Genomic DNA, 18502 nt, shown 5'->3' on the forward strand with positions numbered 1-18502 from the left:
TAAAATTTTTTTTTTAATTTATTTTTTAAGTAAAAATAAAAGACACATTTTTCATTTTCACCAAGAACTTTATTGAACAATGAATTCACCCTTTTGTTCTACTATCTTCTGCTATTTTTCAGGCAACTTCATAATTCCATCTTCCCAAAACTTTATCTTTTTGAGCAAAGAACGGTTCTGGTGCCTTTTACAGTCTTCCAGGGAATTGAATTTTTTTTCCATTAACAGAATTTTGTAAAGACTGAAATAAATAGAAATCCAAAGGTGCAATGTCTGGTGAATACGGCAGCTGAATCAGAACTTCCCAGACAAGCTGTAATAGCTTTTGCCTGGTCCTCAAAGAAACATGCGGTCTTGTGTTATCCTGATGGAAGGTTATGCATTTTCTGTTGACTAATTCTGGACGTTTTTCATCAAGTGCCACTTTCAGTTAGTCTAATTGGGAGCAGTACTTGTTGGAATTCATCGTTTGGTTTTCCGGAAGGAGCTCATAATAGGGGACTCCCTTCCAATCCCACCATATACACAACATCACCTTCTTTGGATGAAGACCGGCCTTTGGTGTGGTTGATGGTGGGTGGTTCATTTCGCTTGCCCCATGATCTCTTCCATTTCACATTGTTGTACAGTATCCACTTTTCATAGCCCATCACAATTTGTTTTAAAAACGGAACGTTTTCAATACGCTTCAGTAGAGAATTGGATGTGGAAATATGGTCAAGAAGGTTTTTTTTCGCTTAACTTACGTGGAACCCAAACATCAAAGCGATTAACATAACCAACCTGGTTCAAATGATTTTCAATGCTTGACTTAGACATTTTGAGTATGTTGGCTCTCTCCTGCCTGTTATAACATTGATTGATCTCAATTAATGTCTCCATTTGATTGCTATCAACTTCAACTGGTCTACTGACCATGGAGCATTGTCCAACGAGAAATCTCCAGCATGAAACTTCCAAACCACTTTGACATGTTTGATCAGTCACAGCACCTTCTCCATACAGTGCACTAATCTTTTTGTGTGTTTCAGTTGCGTTTTTACCTTTCTTGGAATAATAAAGCATAATATGCCAGAAATGTTGCTTTTCTTCTTCCATCTTTGATATTAAAATGACTACATAAAAATTCACCAATTTTGATAAGTCTTTTTTTAAATGCATACTGATATGACAGCTGTCACATACAATCTAACAAAATTGTTTCAAATGAAGTTAAAGATAACTAAGTGCTACTAGAGCCATCTTAATGGAAAAAAACAAATGAACATTTTGGCCCACCCAATAGATTTGATGGCTATTTGGAAGGATGGAAGGCTAGGAGGCTGTGGTCATCTCTGTGATCCTGCTTATATATCAGAAGCAGAGAAGATCTTCCCACAATCCCTTGCTCTCTTTCTTTCCAACCCCGGCATGGCAGGATGGCTCCCGCAAAGAAGGGTGGTGAGAAGAAGGTCCGTCCACCATCAATGAGGTTGTGACCAGAGAATACGCTATCAACATTCACAAGCACATCCAAGGAGTGGGTTTCAAGAAACCTGCCCCTCGGGCACTCAAAAAAATCTGGAAATTTGCCATGAAGGAGATGGGAACTCCAGATTTACACATTGACACCAGGTTCAAGAAAGCTGTCTGGGCCAAAGGAATAAGAAATGTCCCGTACCATATCTGTGTGCAGTTGTCCAGAAAGTGTAATGAAGATGAAGATTCACCAAACAAGCTCTATATGTTGGTTACCTATGTACCTGTCCCCACTTTCAAAAATCTACAGATAGTTAGTGTGGATGAGAATTAACTGCTGATTGTTCAATAAAGTTATAGAACAAAAAAAAAAGAAGAAGAAGCAGAGACGACTCAAGGAATAAGGTTCAGGATGGGGTTATGGGAGTAAATGGCTGAACTGGAATGGGAAAAATACTCCATGTAGATGAAAATGTCAAGAAATTGAGGATCAGGATATCAGTAAAACAGAAGTCACCCAAAATAGTAGAAGAACCTAGTGAGAAGAGAAAGATTACCAGTCACGTGCTATTTTGTCTTTAAAAATTAATACAGAAAGAGTAATTAAAACATCAGTGGTTGAGAACAAAGAAAAAGGAAAGGTTATAGTCTTATACCATTAGCCTCCAAGGCATGTAGAAGTCTAAACATTCCTAGAGGATTATGGTATGAATATGAGAGAGTATGAAGCAAGGAGGACACCTAGTGTATCTTTCCAATTCTGGGGAAAGGAAGGGATAAAACAATGAAGCTGCTTCACTTGAGTGGGGAGGTGGAAAATTAGTTCTCATGAGCCCATGGTTTGTTCTGAGCACCCATTCCCCTATAACATGCCAACCAATGTGGACAGACTTGTTCTTACATCTCGTTTTGTCCATCTGTCATTATGCAAGATTGGAGATGAAGGGAGTAAAAGAACTGAAGGGCAGTTTGTTGCAAATGGGTCTCCCGATGGTCTAGTGGGAGCGTAGGGAGGATCAACTCCTTGCCTTGCTCTTCGCTAGCTCTCAATTTTGGGCATTCTTGAACTTTGTATTAAACATTAACCTTAATAAGACATTGTACAACCCAAGGTTCATTCCATCTCAAGACTCCCAGCATCTTATTCTGGTTCTAGTATTGTACTTGCATCATTTCAGGTCCCATTCTTCTACCCCTCCAGTGTCCCCTCTTCCTGCTCCTCTATGTAACAGATTTCCTCATTTCATGCAACAGTCTTCTAACTTAGTTCCTTCTTGTTTTGAGTTCAGGGTAGATTTTGTATATAAGAAAAACTTCACAGAGTTTTATGATTTATTTTAAATTTAACTTTCTGAAGTTACAAATTCAAAACGCTTGTCAGGTACTTAAGTTCAGTTAGCAAACTCTATTCAACGTATAAGTCTAGAAAAACCATAATCTTTATAAAGGGACTTTGAATACTACTTCAAATATTTTAAATAGAATTTATAAATAAAATATATTTTAGATTCATTTTAAGCATTTCAGTTTTCTGAGAAAAAGCCTTCTCAAGTATTAGGGATTTTTATAAATCCAAGAAATTAACTTATAAATATGTTACAGTTGAAGTTTGTATAAATGTTCATAACATATTGTACAAAAACTTAGCACGATTTCAGCTTACATCACCATTCTGAATCAATTACTCAATAACGTTTTAAATTGGGTTTACAAGGCTGTCACTCAAACTTGCCAAATTCTATTAAATTTCACATATACAAAAAATGATGTATAGATTCCATCCCAAGATAAAAATATCTAATTTACTTCTCTTAAAAATATCTCTGTACTTTATTCTAATTCCACCTAGAGCTGAAATATGCATAAACACACTAAGAAATATACACATGAGACAGAGGTGACATATGGCCAGAAATTTTGGCTGGTCATGATCTCTGGACTTCAGAAATCCAGTTCAATTCCCATAGTTGAAACTAAGTCAAATATCATCCCAAATATTTTTGAATTTTGTCTATTATTATTTTACTGAGTGAATTCTTGTTAGCAACCCTGATCAGACAGACTAGACTCTATTTGGAGTTGTTATATTAATAATTACATAATACCATGAGGGATATGATCCTATGATCATACAGCCCTGACTCCTTGTTACACATGTATAATCACCTGACCCTTCTCTCATGGAAGTCAGTCTGTAGCTTCCACCATGGGTGATAACTAAGATTGGATTTTGCACTTATTTGTCTTTTGACAAATATACTCAAGTTTTTTAAACAAATACTAAAGATATGTGTGCTTAATAAAGTAGTAAAATAAAATATCCTTCTGACTACTGCTAAAGACTGTTGAACTCAATAGTATCCTGCACTTATTCCATTTTTCTTATTTTCAGAACCATACAACTCTTATGAATATTAACATTTAACTCACCCATTTCTATGACCAAAGCCATGTATGGTCAATAAGTTGATAACTTACAGATGGTTTTCTTTCCATTCAGAACTCTTTTCTTAAACCCTGGCCCTCTGCTGAATAACGTAGTCAATATTTCCACTTGGATGCCTTTCAGTACCTCAAATAAAATTTATCCAAAACTGAACTCATTACCCTTGTCTTTATCTTGCCACTTCTAGGGTTCCCAATTCAATAAATGTCACTACTATTCCTCAAATTGCTCAAGACAGGAACCTAATAGCGATGCATGACACATCGTTTCTGCTCTACTCGTGCATAATGAATCACTTGTCAATGCTACCCCTTAAGCATATTTTAAATCTCCAGTTTTCTCTCTCTTCCTATTTAAAATGATCTCTCTGCCTTAACTTTTGATTCTTGCAAATCATACCTCTCAAACTATCAAATACTCTTTTAAAAAGATTATAATAGCCCTGCACTGGATTGCAAAAATTTTCCCCTGCCATTGAAAGTTGGAATCTATTTTTCCATCCCTTGAATTTGGGTTCGTTCAGATGTGACTTACTCTGGCCAATGGGACATTAGCAAGCATACCAATAGCAGAGTCTTGCAAAGTAGTTACACATTGGAGCTTGCTTCTCATAGGTCATTCAGGACTTCCACCACCAGGTGAGAAAGCTCAGTTTAGTCTGCTGGAAGGTCAAGGGACATTTGAGACAAGCCATCCCAGTGCAGACTTTCCACAGTCACCTGCCTCTAGCCAAAACAGCAGCTAACCGAAGATGCATGGTTAAAACCAGCTGAGACCTGGAAAAAAAGCTACCCTGCTGAGACCAACCCAAATTGCCAACCCACGGAGTTGTGAGCTAATTAAATAATTGTTTGAACCCACTAAGTTGTGGGATGGCTTGTTTCTCATTAAAAGCTTAACAATATAAGTCCCTTGATTAAAACTTATCAGTCGCTTCCCATTTACCCTTTAAAATACATTGCAGACTTTTGGAAGAAGAGGAGATAGAGCACAGAGATGAAAAAGTACTTAAAAATAAAGGCTGAAAAATTCTCAAATTTGGCAACAGACATAAACCTAAAGATTCGAGGTGAGCAAACTCCAAATGGCATAAAACCCAAGGAATTCTATACTTTTATAAAACATCATAGTCAAACTTCTGAAAACTTAAGACAAAGAAAAAGTCTTGAAAGCAGTGAAAAAGAAATGACATATTACCTATAGAGGGACCATAATTGAATGACAGGGGACTTTTTATTAGGAAACACATAAGTCAGAAGGAAGTGATCTAACATTTTTCAAGTCTGAAAGAGAACTGGCAGCCCAGTGTACAGTGTCCAGTTAACATATCCTCCAGGAGAGAGGGGGAAAATCAAAACATTCTTAGATGAAGGTAAATTAAAAGAATCTTTCACCAGCAGACCTTTATCCTATAAGAATGGATAAAGAAAGCTCTCTAAACAGAAAAGAAACAAGTGAAGGAGTTTTGGAACATCAAAGGAAAAAAAACAACATAGTAAGCAAAACTATGGCTAAATACAAAATATTCTTCTTATCGTGAGTCTCCTAAATTGTTTTAAGGGTGACCCCAAAATTAAAATGCTTTTTGATATGGTTCTAAAAGTCTATAGAGAAACTGTTTATATTTAATAAATATTATTTGATAAATAATATTTATTAAATATAAACATATAAATGAATATAAATATACAAGTACAATACACAAAATATATACATTTATTATAATGAATATAATTATAAATATTATAAATGTAGGATGGTAAGGAGATGCAGAGGGAGATGAAGTTTGTATACTTCTTGTTGTTGTTGATTTGGGTTTTTTTTGAAGCTTATTTAATTAAATAAGAAAAGACATAAAATATAATATTAATGAAAAAGGACAATTCTCTAGATCGTTATAATTCCAAATTCACATAAATGTAAGACTATTTAATATACTAAAATATTTGAACTGGTTAAATCACAACACTATTGGACTATGATAAGTTATGTACATAAAATGTAATGCCTAGAGCAAGCACTAAGAAAGCTATACAAAGAGGTACACTGAAAAACACTTTAGATAAATCAAAATGGTATTCTAAAATATGTTCGTGTAAACCATGGGAGGCAGGAAAATTAAAACAGAGAAACAAAAAGAGAGCCTTTTCAACAAATGGTGTTGGAGTAATTAGACATCTACAGGCAGGAAAAGTAAACCTTGACTTAAGTCTCTCACATGATACAAAAATCAACTCAATATGGATCATGTACTTAAATGGAAAATGTAAGACTATTAAACTTTTTTAAAAAAGGGAAAAAATTTAGTATCTATGGTTAGGCAAAGTGTTCTTAGACTTGACACTAAAAGCATGATCCATAAAAGGAAAACTTAACATTAGACTTTATCAAAATTTTAAATGTTTTGCTCTGTGAAAGACCCTTTTAAGAGATTGAAAAACCAAGATGCGGACTGGGAGAAAAAAAATTGTAAACCACATGTATCTAGAACATAAGAAAACTCTCAAGACACACATTAAACTAAATAAACTGGGCTTCCCTGGTGGCGCAATGGTTAAGAATCAGCCTGCCAATGAAGGAGACACAGGTTCGTTCCCTGGTCTGGGACGATCCCGCATGCCGTGGAGCAACTAAGACCGTGCGCCACAACTGCTGAGCCTGCGCTCTAGAGCCTGCGAGCCACAACTACTGAGCCTGTGAGCCACAACTACTGAAGCCCGTGTGCCTAGAGCCCATGCTCTGCAATAAGAGAAGCCACCACAATGAGAAGCCTGCGCACAGCAATGAAGAGGAGCCCCCGCTTGCCACAACTAGAGAAACTCCGTGTGCAACAACAAAGACCCAACACAGCCAAAAATATAAATAAATTTATAAAAAAAAATAAAGTAAATAAACCTAATTTAAAATGGACAAAAGACACAAACAGATATTTCATATACAGATCACAAATAAGCACATGAAAAGATGTTCAACATCATCAGCCCCTTGGAAGATGAAAATTATAACCACAATGAATTATTTCTACATACCTAAAAAATGACAATGCCAAATGTTGCAGAAGATGTGGAGAAACTGGATCACTCATATATTATTGAAGAGAATGTAAAATAATACAACTCCTCTAGAAAGTGATTTGGCAGTCTTAAAAAAAATACACTGTAGGGACTTCCTGGTGGCACAGTGGATAAGACTCCGTGCTCCCAATGCAGGGGGCCTGGTTTTGATCTCTGGTCAGGGAACTAGATCCCACGTGTATGCCACAACTAAGAGTTTGCATGCCACAACTAAGGAGCCGGTAGCCGCAGCTGAGGAGCCCGCCTGCCACAACTAAGACCTGGTGCAACCAAATAAATAAACATTTTTTTAAAAAAGATACATTATTACAAAAAAATACACTGTAATACTTCCATACCAAGAAAAATTATTTGGCCATAGAAAGGAATAAGACATTGATACATGCACAAAATTATGCAGAATATGAAAGGCCAATCACCAGTTATACACTGCATGATTCCATTTATGTAGCATTTTTGAAATGCCAACATTTTAGAAGTGAGACCATATTTGCAGTTCAGAGATGAATATGGGGGTGGAGCAAGAAGGAAGTAGGTGTGGCTAAAGAAGGCAACATGAGAAATCCTTGTGATGGAAATACTCTGCATCTTCACTGTATCAATGTCCATACCCTGGTTGTGATACTGTTCTATGGTTACTCAATGTGTTACCGTTGAAGAAACCTGGGCAACAGATATGTGGAATCTGTATTATTTCTTACAACTGCATGTGAATCTGTAATTACCTCAAAACAAAAAGTTTCCTTTGAAAAAATCTTTAGGAAAGCCTAACTCCATGAAGTTCTCTCCTTCTACCCTCTCGTGTCACTGAATTTCAACTTCCAAGCGCTTTGAGCACAAACTATATGATTTACTTTTAAAATTATGGTTTTCCTCAGTGGATAGTAAGCTCTATGAGGGTAGCAGCTATATCTCTCTGCTTACCATTGTACTTTCAGTGTTATGCCTGACGCATAGAAGACCCTCAATAAATATTTATTCTTTGGTTATCAATTGCCATTTCATCAATTTATTATGTCATTAATTTCATTGTCTTATTCCTCTACTCAAAAACATCTCTTTGTCTCCGGATAATGGTCAGACTCTTGAGTAATCCAGTGTGATAGAAATCTTTCTCTTTCGGCTGCCTAACAGACAGCCCTGTTCCTACAAATTTCCTTTTCCCACTATCCCTCCAAACGCACTTTTGATCTTAGTGCCTTTTGCGCGTTTTTTTTTTTTTCTTGCACTTTCTGAAATGATTTTAAACCTCCAATCTATTTATGCAAATCCTCCAATCCTTTAAGGCTCAGAACAAATCCCACCTCATCCACAAGACCAGCTTCCACTGATCTCTTCCTCAGAGAATTCTGCTACATTATACCGTGAGTTAACATTAGGTGGTTTCTTCCCCTACTTTCCTGGCTTACTGCTGTCTGTCTCTTCACAGTGACTATGTGGAGAGTATGTGAATGACTAGGGAGAGTGTTCATGTCTGAGGATAATGACACATTTATTCAAACTGCTAAACATTAAGAAGGTTTTATTCCTACTTCAGGGTTTTCCCAATCTGCAACAAGTTTCAAGTAAAAAAGAGCTGGGTTTTTTTAAAGATAATTTTCTTTATTAAATACACACTATACTTAAAAGAGCTGGGATTTTGAAGTTTAATTTTTCATCGAAGTATAGTTGATTTACAATGTTTTAGGCATACAGCAAATTGATTCAGATATATATTATTCTTTTTCACATTCTTTTCCATTATATGTTATTACAAGATATTGAATATAGTTCCCTGTACTATATAGTAGATCCTTGTTGTTTATTTTATACATTGTAGTGTGTATCTGTTAATTCCATACTCCTAATTTATCCCTCCCTTCCCTCTTTCCCCTTTGGTAGCCATAAGTTTGTTTTCTGTGTCTGTTGTATGTATATATATATATACATTTAAAAAATTTTTATTTTATTGAAGTATAGCTGTTTTTGCAGCATTTACCACTAGAAGATATGAAGAGGGAATATGGGTATTAGCAGGGTAGGGGTGTCAGAGGTTTGTAGAACAGCCTCTGGAGAGCCTTAGACTCTGGTAATTTATCTTTTCTTCCTCCTTTGTGTAAGAGTATGGGTAGAAGAACGTTTAATTATGTTACCCTGTAAAAACTTTCACCACAAGAGAATCTCCCTTGTAGTTTGGGGGTGGTTTCTGAGAAAAGGGCATGGTCCCAATTTATAATCTGTATCTTGATATACACATGATCTGCAGTGATGCCAGGGCTTGGGAGAAGTAATATACAATACTCACGAGGTGACATGATGTATTAGTTATCTATGCAGTTTAAGAAACTACTCCGATACTTGCCACTTTTAAAACACACATTTATTATCATAGTTTCTATAGTTCAAAAAGCCAAGCATGGCCTAGCTAGGTATATCTCTGGGTCAAAGTCTCTCATGAGGTGGCAGTCAAACTGTCAGCTAGGGCTGTAGTCTCTACTAAAGGTTTGTCATCTCTTCTAGGGTTTGGTCCATTTCCAAGCTTGTTCAGGTGGGCTCTGTTCATTGTGCACTCTTGGATTGAAGGAGATCCCTGCAGGTCCCACACCCTTCACTGACTGTAGAATTGAGTCTTCCCTCAGTTCCTGGACATGTGGACATTTCTGCAGGACTGCCACAGGACCTAGCATTGCACCTGACTTCCCCTAGCGTAAGCAGTCCAAAAAAGAGAGAAAGGGAGACATAGAACGAGAGAGAGAATAGCCCACCCCCTATACCGTTCTCAGAAACTGCCCATCACATGGGAATCCTAGTTGGGATGGCATTGACTCCAAGATTTCTAATGAGCTCACAGAAAGCAATAGACAGTAGCTGGCACTTGAACCAGTGTGCTGCTCACACAAACGAGTTCAGGAAAGCAGAGAGCATCTGTGGCATTTCATAGAGACTTCGCTGCGCTGGAGGGCCACAGCAGCTGCCCAGCTGAGGGCTTAGGACCTCTGAAATGTTCTACAAGGTAGCCGGCATCATTTGCCTTCAGCACCAGAGGCAATACAGGACAACATGAGAACACCAGATGCCAGAAGCCACAGAGAAATGACATCGAATAAACCATACAGCTTCACGGTCCCTTGACCGCAGCAGCAGATGACCTTCCTCCCTTGTTTTCCTTGTTTCAGACAAAAAAAAAAAAAAATAATAAGTGTGGAGAACTGGGGGGGAAGCTCAGAAAGAAAACTTGGAATTGTGAGCAATGACTGAGGGGATGAGACTACTTGAATTTGATTATTTCCGGGGAGAATCTGTTGTTTTATTACCCATGGTAGAATAAAAGTTATTGGTTTGGATTGAATTTGCCAGGTTGGTCTAAACATAATTTCCCTTCTGCTGAACAGGAAAGAGGCATGAAAAAGTTGAGTTTATCAAGATAAAGTACATTTTTGATCTTTCAAATTAACTGTAATAACTACTCGGTCATAGTACACCATTCTGGCACTTAATTTATTGTACTATGGCTTAACTTAATGAATTACCTGTATATATCTTATCCCCAGGTTGAACTTACGGAGATTGGGGGCCCAAAATACTTTTATATGCTTTCTCTCTCCTCTGTATGGCATGATATATACCTACATATTATGGTCTAGTAAAGGTTATGATCAGGAGTGCGTAAAAGTGTGTTTGTTGAAATACTAACATAAATTAGTTGACAGCTTCCTCCATTCTCTCTACTTGGGGTGGTTCATCTCTCCTTGATGGCAGTAAGGGCCATGGGGATCCTTTCAGGCAAAAAGTTGCCACATTTACTAGTAAATCACACCAAGTCATGAAAGCTATTGTATGTTTATGTCCTACAGTTTTTAGTCTAGAAATTATTTATTAGTTATCTATCGTCATATAACAAATTACTCCCAAACTTAGAAGCTTAAAGCAGTATTTATTGTTTTAAGTATTGTTTTAAGTAAATAAATGTTTATTATTGTACAGTGTCTGTGGGTCAGGGCTCTGGATGTGGCTTTAGCTGAGTGCCTCTGGCTCAAGGTTTCTCATGAGGTTACAGTTGAGCTGTCAGCCAGAGCTGTGGACTCATACAAAGGCTCATTTAGAGTTGGAGGGACTTGTTTCCGATTTCACTCAGGTGGTTATTGGTGGGAGTCAGCCCCTCACCACAGGGCTGCCTCACATCAGGGCAGCTAGATACCCCCAGGTAAAGTGACCTGAAAGAGAGATTTAGACAGCATGCCCAGACAGTAGCCATAGCTTTTTTATAACCAAATCTCAGAAGTGGCATCCGTCACACAAATTCTGCCATATTCTAGTCATCAGAAGCAAGTGAATAAGTCCATCCTACATCCAAGGGGTGGAAATTACACAAGGGCATGCATATCAGGAAGTAGGAAGGATTGGGAACCATCTTAAAGGCTGCCTATCACAAATTTCTTCCAGGAAGTGATACCCACAGAGTAACAAGTTAGAAAAATTTAATCGATGCTAATTTGGTTTGACTCTGATCACAAATATACAACAGGGAGAAAAAACCAGCGAATTCTATAACCAGGTCACTCTTAGTGATTTTCTATGTGATCTCACACTTTGTATTCAACTCGAATCCCTTCTGTCATCCCCTCTGAGGATGAACTTCTAATATCATATGTTGTGTCACCCATACATATGTTCACATTTGCCTGTGGCTTTTCTTATTATAATTGCATTAATAAAAACAAGAATGACTAATACTGATATAAGTCTCCTATGGACCACATGCCCTTCTAAGCACTTTATATTTTCAACTGCTCTTCACCGCAGCCCCATGAGAGAGGTACACACATTTTCCAGAGGAGCAAAGTGAGGCACAGAGATGTTAAGGATCTTGTTCAAAATCACAGAATTAGTAAGTTTTGGAGCTTGTTTAGGGACCCAGGAAGATGCCTCTAAACCAGGGGTTCCCAACCCCTGGGCTGCGGACTGGTTCAGGTCCACAGCCTGTTAGGAACCGGGCCACACAGCAGGAGGTGAGCGGTGGGTGAGCGAGTGAAGCTTCATCTGCTGCTCTCCATCGCTCCCCATCGCTCGCATTACTGCCTGAACCATCCCCCGCCCCGCCAAGTCCATGGAAAAATTGTCTTCCATGAAACCAGTCCCTGGTGCTAAAAACGCTGGGGACTGCTGCTCTAAACCACTTTACTCTTCTGCTATGACAGAAGGGAACTCCCCATCTGAGGCAACTGGGACAGGAAACTGTTGGTTGATCTCAGCCAGGCTCCCTGTTCTGGTTGGTTAAATTTAAACAGTGTTCTTGCCTTACCTCTATTCTTTGACCACAAGAACAAAATTATTCAACAACTTTCTCATCGTTTCTCCTATATCTTAACCCTTCTTTCCAGATTGAAAAACCTGTTTTTCTGTTGTTTCATTTGTCTAGCTTCACCTTCCTTTCTTCCACTATCATACCCCAATTTTCCTTCTTTCGTTCCACGTGGTTTAGTGAAGTTGATTGCTTTCCACTTTCAAGGACAAGGGTGTCTCCATCATCCTGGAGAGCCAGTCTTAGAGTCCACACTCCTGGACACAGTGAATTATTCAAGCTTAGAGATGTGACACAGGTCACCTGACACCATTTCAGGAATTTGTGGCAATTATTGAGGAAGACACACTTTTTCCACCTGGGGAATAGGTGTAAAAGTAAACCTGGAACTGTCCATCTCCAAGTATAGGGAGACTGCCTGAGGATGAAATCAAAAAAAATAGGAAAGCATAACAGAGGTAAACAGTGAAATTCATCATCCTATGGTATTGGAGCACCAGATTAGGACTTGATGGGAAACCTTACCCCTAGAGTCAATACATTCTCTTTTATGTTTAAGCTCTTTTGGATTAATTTCTATACCTGGCTATCATAAAGCCATTACTAATAAATTTATTGAAAAATATATGTTTTCCCAAATCCAAGAATTCATTAGATTCCATTTTTATTCACATAGACATAATAGTTCCAAGCATTCAGAACAAATAATTATAACCTATGACCTCTCTAACTAAATATGTACTAGTTATTTAATCTGACAGACCTTCCTCCAAACAATAGTATTTTTTTTTCTTTCCAATACCCCCACTGGTCTCCCATCTGTTATGTGTGCTTTTCTAAATGTCTTCTATCCCTTTACAAAGTCCATCTCTGCATCTTCCCAAATCTTCTCTTTTTTTTTTTTTTTTTTTTTTTTAATTTATTTAATTTATTTATTTATTTATTTTATTTTTGGCTGTGTTGGGTCTTCGGTTCGTGCGAGGGCCCTCTCCAGTTGCGGCAAGCAGGGGCCACTCTTCATCGCGGTGCGGGGACCGCTCTTCATCGCGGTGCGCGGGCCTTTCTCTATCGCGGCCCCTCCCGTCGCGGGGCACAGGCTCCAGACGCGCAGGCTCAGTAGTTGTGGCTCACGGGCCCAGCCGCTCCGCGGCATGTGGGATCTTCCCAGACCAGGGCTCGAACCCGTGTCTCCTGCATTAGCAGGCAGATTCTCAACCACTGCGCCACCAGGGAAGCCCCCAAATCTTCTCTTTTGATCACTACCCTCACCAAATATTTACGTGAATAAAATAACAAAATCAATCCAGGCTGATTTCTTTGTTCTTATCCCAAAGCATGAACTCCATGCAGAATGGCAGTCACTTCAAGCAAGTTTTTGAAGAAATATATTAATTCCACTTACTGGAATGGATTACTTCTATGTCTGAGATAGTATGGAAGCAATTGGAGAAAATATTCTTGCACAGAGGACATCCCCAAGTTGAAAATCCAGGCTCAGGGAATGAGTACTCTGAGATCTTGATTCAATTGCTCCTGTTGCCATGCCTGATGATGAAAGTCCCTCTGAGCCTGTTATGTTCCTCCTTCAACCAGCAAAGTTCTTGCCTGTGGGCGAGAATTAATTTCCAGGAGAATCATGTTTCTGGGTGTCTAGTGAGCCATGTAGAAGTCATGGGGCTTTAAGCTGAGCACAGGAAAGAAACAAGGAGTCAGTGTCCAGAATTCATTATCCTGTTTCACTGTTTATGGCTGCAAAGGATCCTGCCTGCCTTGTGTGTTACCACAGGCTCTAATCCGAGCCACGTGTTCACAGCAACTGAATATTTCCCTTTGTAATTTCATTTTCAATGCTTTGTGTATTCATATTTTACAATCTGAAACATTTCTTGCAATTGTTTGCACACATCTCCAAACTACACTTTAGAGTAGAAGGTACTTTGTTTTCATTCATCTTTAATTAAGTAAATATTTTTTAGCTCAATTTATGCTGTCGATCTTTTTTTTTATTTATTCCCAAATAAACTGAAAGAGCATTTCTAGTGGTGGAATTATCATGGCTGAAGATATATTCTTACACTATACATGTAGCAATAGTCCTTATATTGAATAAGCTCATAAGAAAATATAATTTATATATTCCATGCTCCCATCAGACATACTGAGACAGACTGGCAAAGAAAAGGAAACCAGTATGAACACTGGTGCCTTTCTATCACCCCCCCAGCACGAGAGCTAGTTCTCTTGAATTCACACTCTAATGTTTGCTTATGCTTGGAATCCTTTTTTAACGAAGATATGCTAAAATCCACAGACTGCTGTTTAAAAGGATAGACAAAAGGTAGCTGATGAATATTGGAAAATATTTTTAGGGAATTCAAAATCACTGCTAGGGATGATAAGTGTTTCATATTTCTCAAATTATATTCAGTGATTAAAGGTATTATTTTCCTTTTATTTTTAAATATGATTTTTTTTCTGTTTTTGTCCTTATGAAAATGTATTGATACTTCAGTATAATCTACATAGTTTGAATTTTTGGACAAAAGGATCCCAGATCCAGATTTGAGTCTAGCTTACCATGAATTAGCTGTATGACCTTGTGTCAAGTTTCTGAAAACTGTTTGAGCCTCAGTTCACTCAACTATAAATGATTATAATAATATTTACAGCTTTTAAAACATGAGAAATAAATACAGTGAGTAGCAGGTGTCCAAAAATTGGTAGCTATTATGGTTCTTTATCTTTTAAAATAAATAGATCAATTTGGTTACCAAATAAAAATATCTACTACTTTAGTAATTTTTCCACAATTTAAGAATTGTATGTATGTAATAGGATTTCAAAATTTATTCATGCTTCTGCTCTGGTGTGCAGAGAACATGTAACTATTTATTTTGATTATAACTATGTGATCCTGCTAAATTGTTTCATGACCTGTCTTAATCTATCCAGACACGAGGCAAATTATTCTTGGGTGGGCTTCACTCTGAAACATTTGCTCTTTTGTGAAACTCATGTCCTTTCTTCTGTAATTCCCGACCCTTCTAAAATTTTCCTCCTCCATTTGCTTTACCTTTATCAGCCTTCTTTGCTGATTTCTCCTCGTCCACTCAACAGTTCAAGGCTGATTCTTCAAGACTTGGTTCTCAGCTTATTTCCTCCTCACACTATAATTTCTTTTAATTTCATGTACTCACATAGCTTTGATTATCACCTGTTTACTGACCACTACCAATCCAATCCATTCATCTTTTCTTGACCCCAGACCCTTATGTCTCTCTTCAAGACTTAACCTGGATATTTCCTAGACAACTCAAATATGGGATGGCCAATCACCTAACACACGGTCCTTCCCCCAAGCCTCCTCCTCCTCTTCCAGCTTTCCCAATTCTGTAAATTGTTCCACCATGCACTCAAGAGCCCTTTCGAAAACTAGGATTCATTCTTGACCTGTCCCTCTCTGCAAGACCTCCATCCAATCAAGTGCCAAGTTGATTTCTCTCTAATTCCACTGCTGTTCTCACTGTCAAGTCGGCCATACTCGCAGGCAGATTATTGTAAAGGCTTATCATTCTCCCCAGTTATTTTAGAGGAATTTTTGTTGCTGAGTATTGGAAAATGAAAGGGGTGTGTGTGTGTGTGTGTGTGTGTGTATGTGTGTGTGCGTGTGTGTGTGTGTCAGAGAGTAGGAAAACAATAAAAAATAATTCTCCTTTTATCAAAGTAAATATGGGTACAATGGAGAAATGGCTCCTCAACTTTCTGTCGCATACAGAGCCAAGGTTTGTGCATCAGATTGCAACCTGTGGAGAAAGGAATCAAGTGCCTCCTACCATCCTTCTGGCCAGTGGGCTGGTTCTCCCTAACGTAGCGGAGCATGTGTCATTATGAATCATGATTGTAATTCATCTTTCAGCTCCATTGGTTTTATAATGTGGAAAATTCTTGGCAGGTTTTGGCAATAGGGTGTCTATGAAAGTTAATTTTCATGGCATGGGGGTTTTTCGTTTGTTATGAATATCAGGAGACGATTGGGAGAAGATGAATCATGAACTACTGGCCAGCTCAATCCTAATCCAGATGTATATGTCTCCTGTTTTACCAACACATTATTTTCACAGTCCTTATCAACATTGAAAGGAAAGAAGAAAAAAATCAGTCCATAACAGCAAATGATTCCTTGACTAAATTGTTCTTCGTGTAGCCTGGCTCTTAAATTGAAATGACTAAGTGTGTTCATTTAAAAATAAGAGCTAATACTTAATAGCATTTCCTGTATATCAGTCACTCTTCTAAGCGGTATGCACACCAACTTATCCAATCCTCACACAGGACCTTTGAGGTAAATACCCTTATTATGCTTATTTTACAGAATAGAATACTGAGGCACCAAACAGTTTACTGATTTTACCAAGGACAAACAATTAGTATGTGGCAGAACCAGCGTTCAGAACCAGGCTATCTGGCTGAAAAGCCCAAGCTCTTACACATAATACTGCACTGGGTATACTACTCAGTTTTATAGCTCTTTCACCGGCACTTGTATATCGCTTTTGCTAACATTTAGGCTTAAATACACACTTTCTCAAACATGACTCTTCCTAGTAAAAAATAGACTTCATTTATAGCTTTTATGGTATGGAGTTTATGCCTTCATAAATGTCCTACAATTATTTCTTTGCAGAGCTATCACAGTTCTTCAGAACTATTTTCTGACATGACTTAAAGATAGTCAGAATGCAAACTATATATATCTATTTCCGTATATATTATTTTTTCCTTTAAGGCAGATAAATATTAAATCTATAGACTTTCTTTCAAATTACTGTATTTAAAGAATTGTAATCTTTCCCAGTCTTGAATCAATGACCAGGGTCTATTGACGAATAGAAGAGGTATCTTCTTATCAAACTGAGGGTTGATAACTGAGTCAGAAATATTAGAAAGACCATGTGTCCTTTTCAAAATATAAGTAAATCACTCATAGTCATCTCCAGTGTTCTGAAAGCTGGTGATTTTTAAAAACACAAATGAAAAATTGATTGAAATTAGCAAATAGGATCTACAGTTTTTTCCAACATTATCTATGAAGTCAAATACTATGAACTAAACATCATTGTTTATACAGGAAATTAAAATTGAGTAACATAATAGATTTATCATCTGCTTCCTGGCTTAAATTGATAATTAGGTGAGTAATATAGCCATAGTTTACTCATCTGTGGGCAAGGTTTCGTGAGCACTCTCATTCAGTCTAAGGGGAAAAGAATAGATATTTGGCTTGGCCAGTCTTTTTCTCCTGCAATAAATGCAGGTAGACTAGTTTAATAGAATATAAAAAGTGATGTTTCAGTGACTTGCCTATAAGACTGGGAGTGAGAATGCTGCAAAGTTGTTTATTTGCAGAGTGATCCAAAAGCTGTCCTCATATAAAGCTTGAAATGACAGCAAAAAGGAGAGCATCTACCTATTTCAAATATTATTATAGAGACGTTGGGGATCAGAAGATTAATAATAGATGAAATAGAAAAGGAAAGTTTCTGTTCCATTTCTTTAACTATCTTAATTCAGTGGGTTGTGTAAAGCTAAATAATTATAGCATTCAGTAAATGCTATAATAAAGCAACTGTATTTGAAATCATTTTATAAAGATTAATATATTATCCTAGGACACCTGATAGGTATTAAATGATTTCCAGTCCCTGACCTCAATATACATGAGGACAACCTGTGACCTCATGTAAGTGACTAATTTATGGCATTCATAAACGGTTTGGGGATTTGGGGGTAGTGTGAAATATAGAAAAAAACAAACAAGCTTCTGAGAGCATAAAGATCAGATACCCAGAAGCCAGACTATATAAGAATTCAAAAAATCAAAACAGCACTTAGAAACTATGATGTCCTCTCCACATTTTACATTAGTAATTGTGTGTTGCTTACCAGTATTAAGAAATTGAGAAAAAGAAAATACCTCGGTCACATTTACATCATTGCATTATAATATATGTATAATGTACATTGCAATATGTGTATAGTAGCCTTTATACAGCAATTGTTTCCCAACGATTTTCTTCTGGAATAGTCACAAATTTCCTAAACATGGGTAAGGAACAGGTTCTTTAAACTTTGTTCTAGGGCACCTATAGGAGGTCACTAGCATTGGACAACTTTCAGAGAACTAACCTTAGAAGCTTGGAGGGTGAGAGGTGAGAGGTATTGGATCATGGAGTATGATGGATG

General features: G+C 37.5%; 1 pseudogene; it reads left to right on the top strand.

The window, feature by feature from the left end:
* Positions 1-1418: 1418 nt before the first annotated feature.
* Positions 1419-1792, top strand: LOC103016794 (60S ribosomal protein L31-like; annotated as a pseudogene).
* The last annotated feature ends 16710 nt before the right edge of the window (positions 1793-18502 follow it).

The sequence above is a fragment of the Balaenoptera acutorostrata genome, chromosome 13 (assembly GCF_949987535.1).
Source record: "Balaenoptera acutorostrata chromosome 13, mBalAcu1.1, whole genome shotgun sequence".
Lineage (NCBI taxonomy): Eukaryota > Metazoa > Chordata > Mammalia > Artiodactyla > Balaenopteridae > Balaenoptera > Balaenoptera acutorostrata.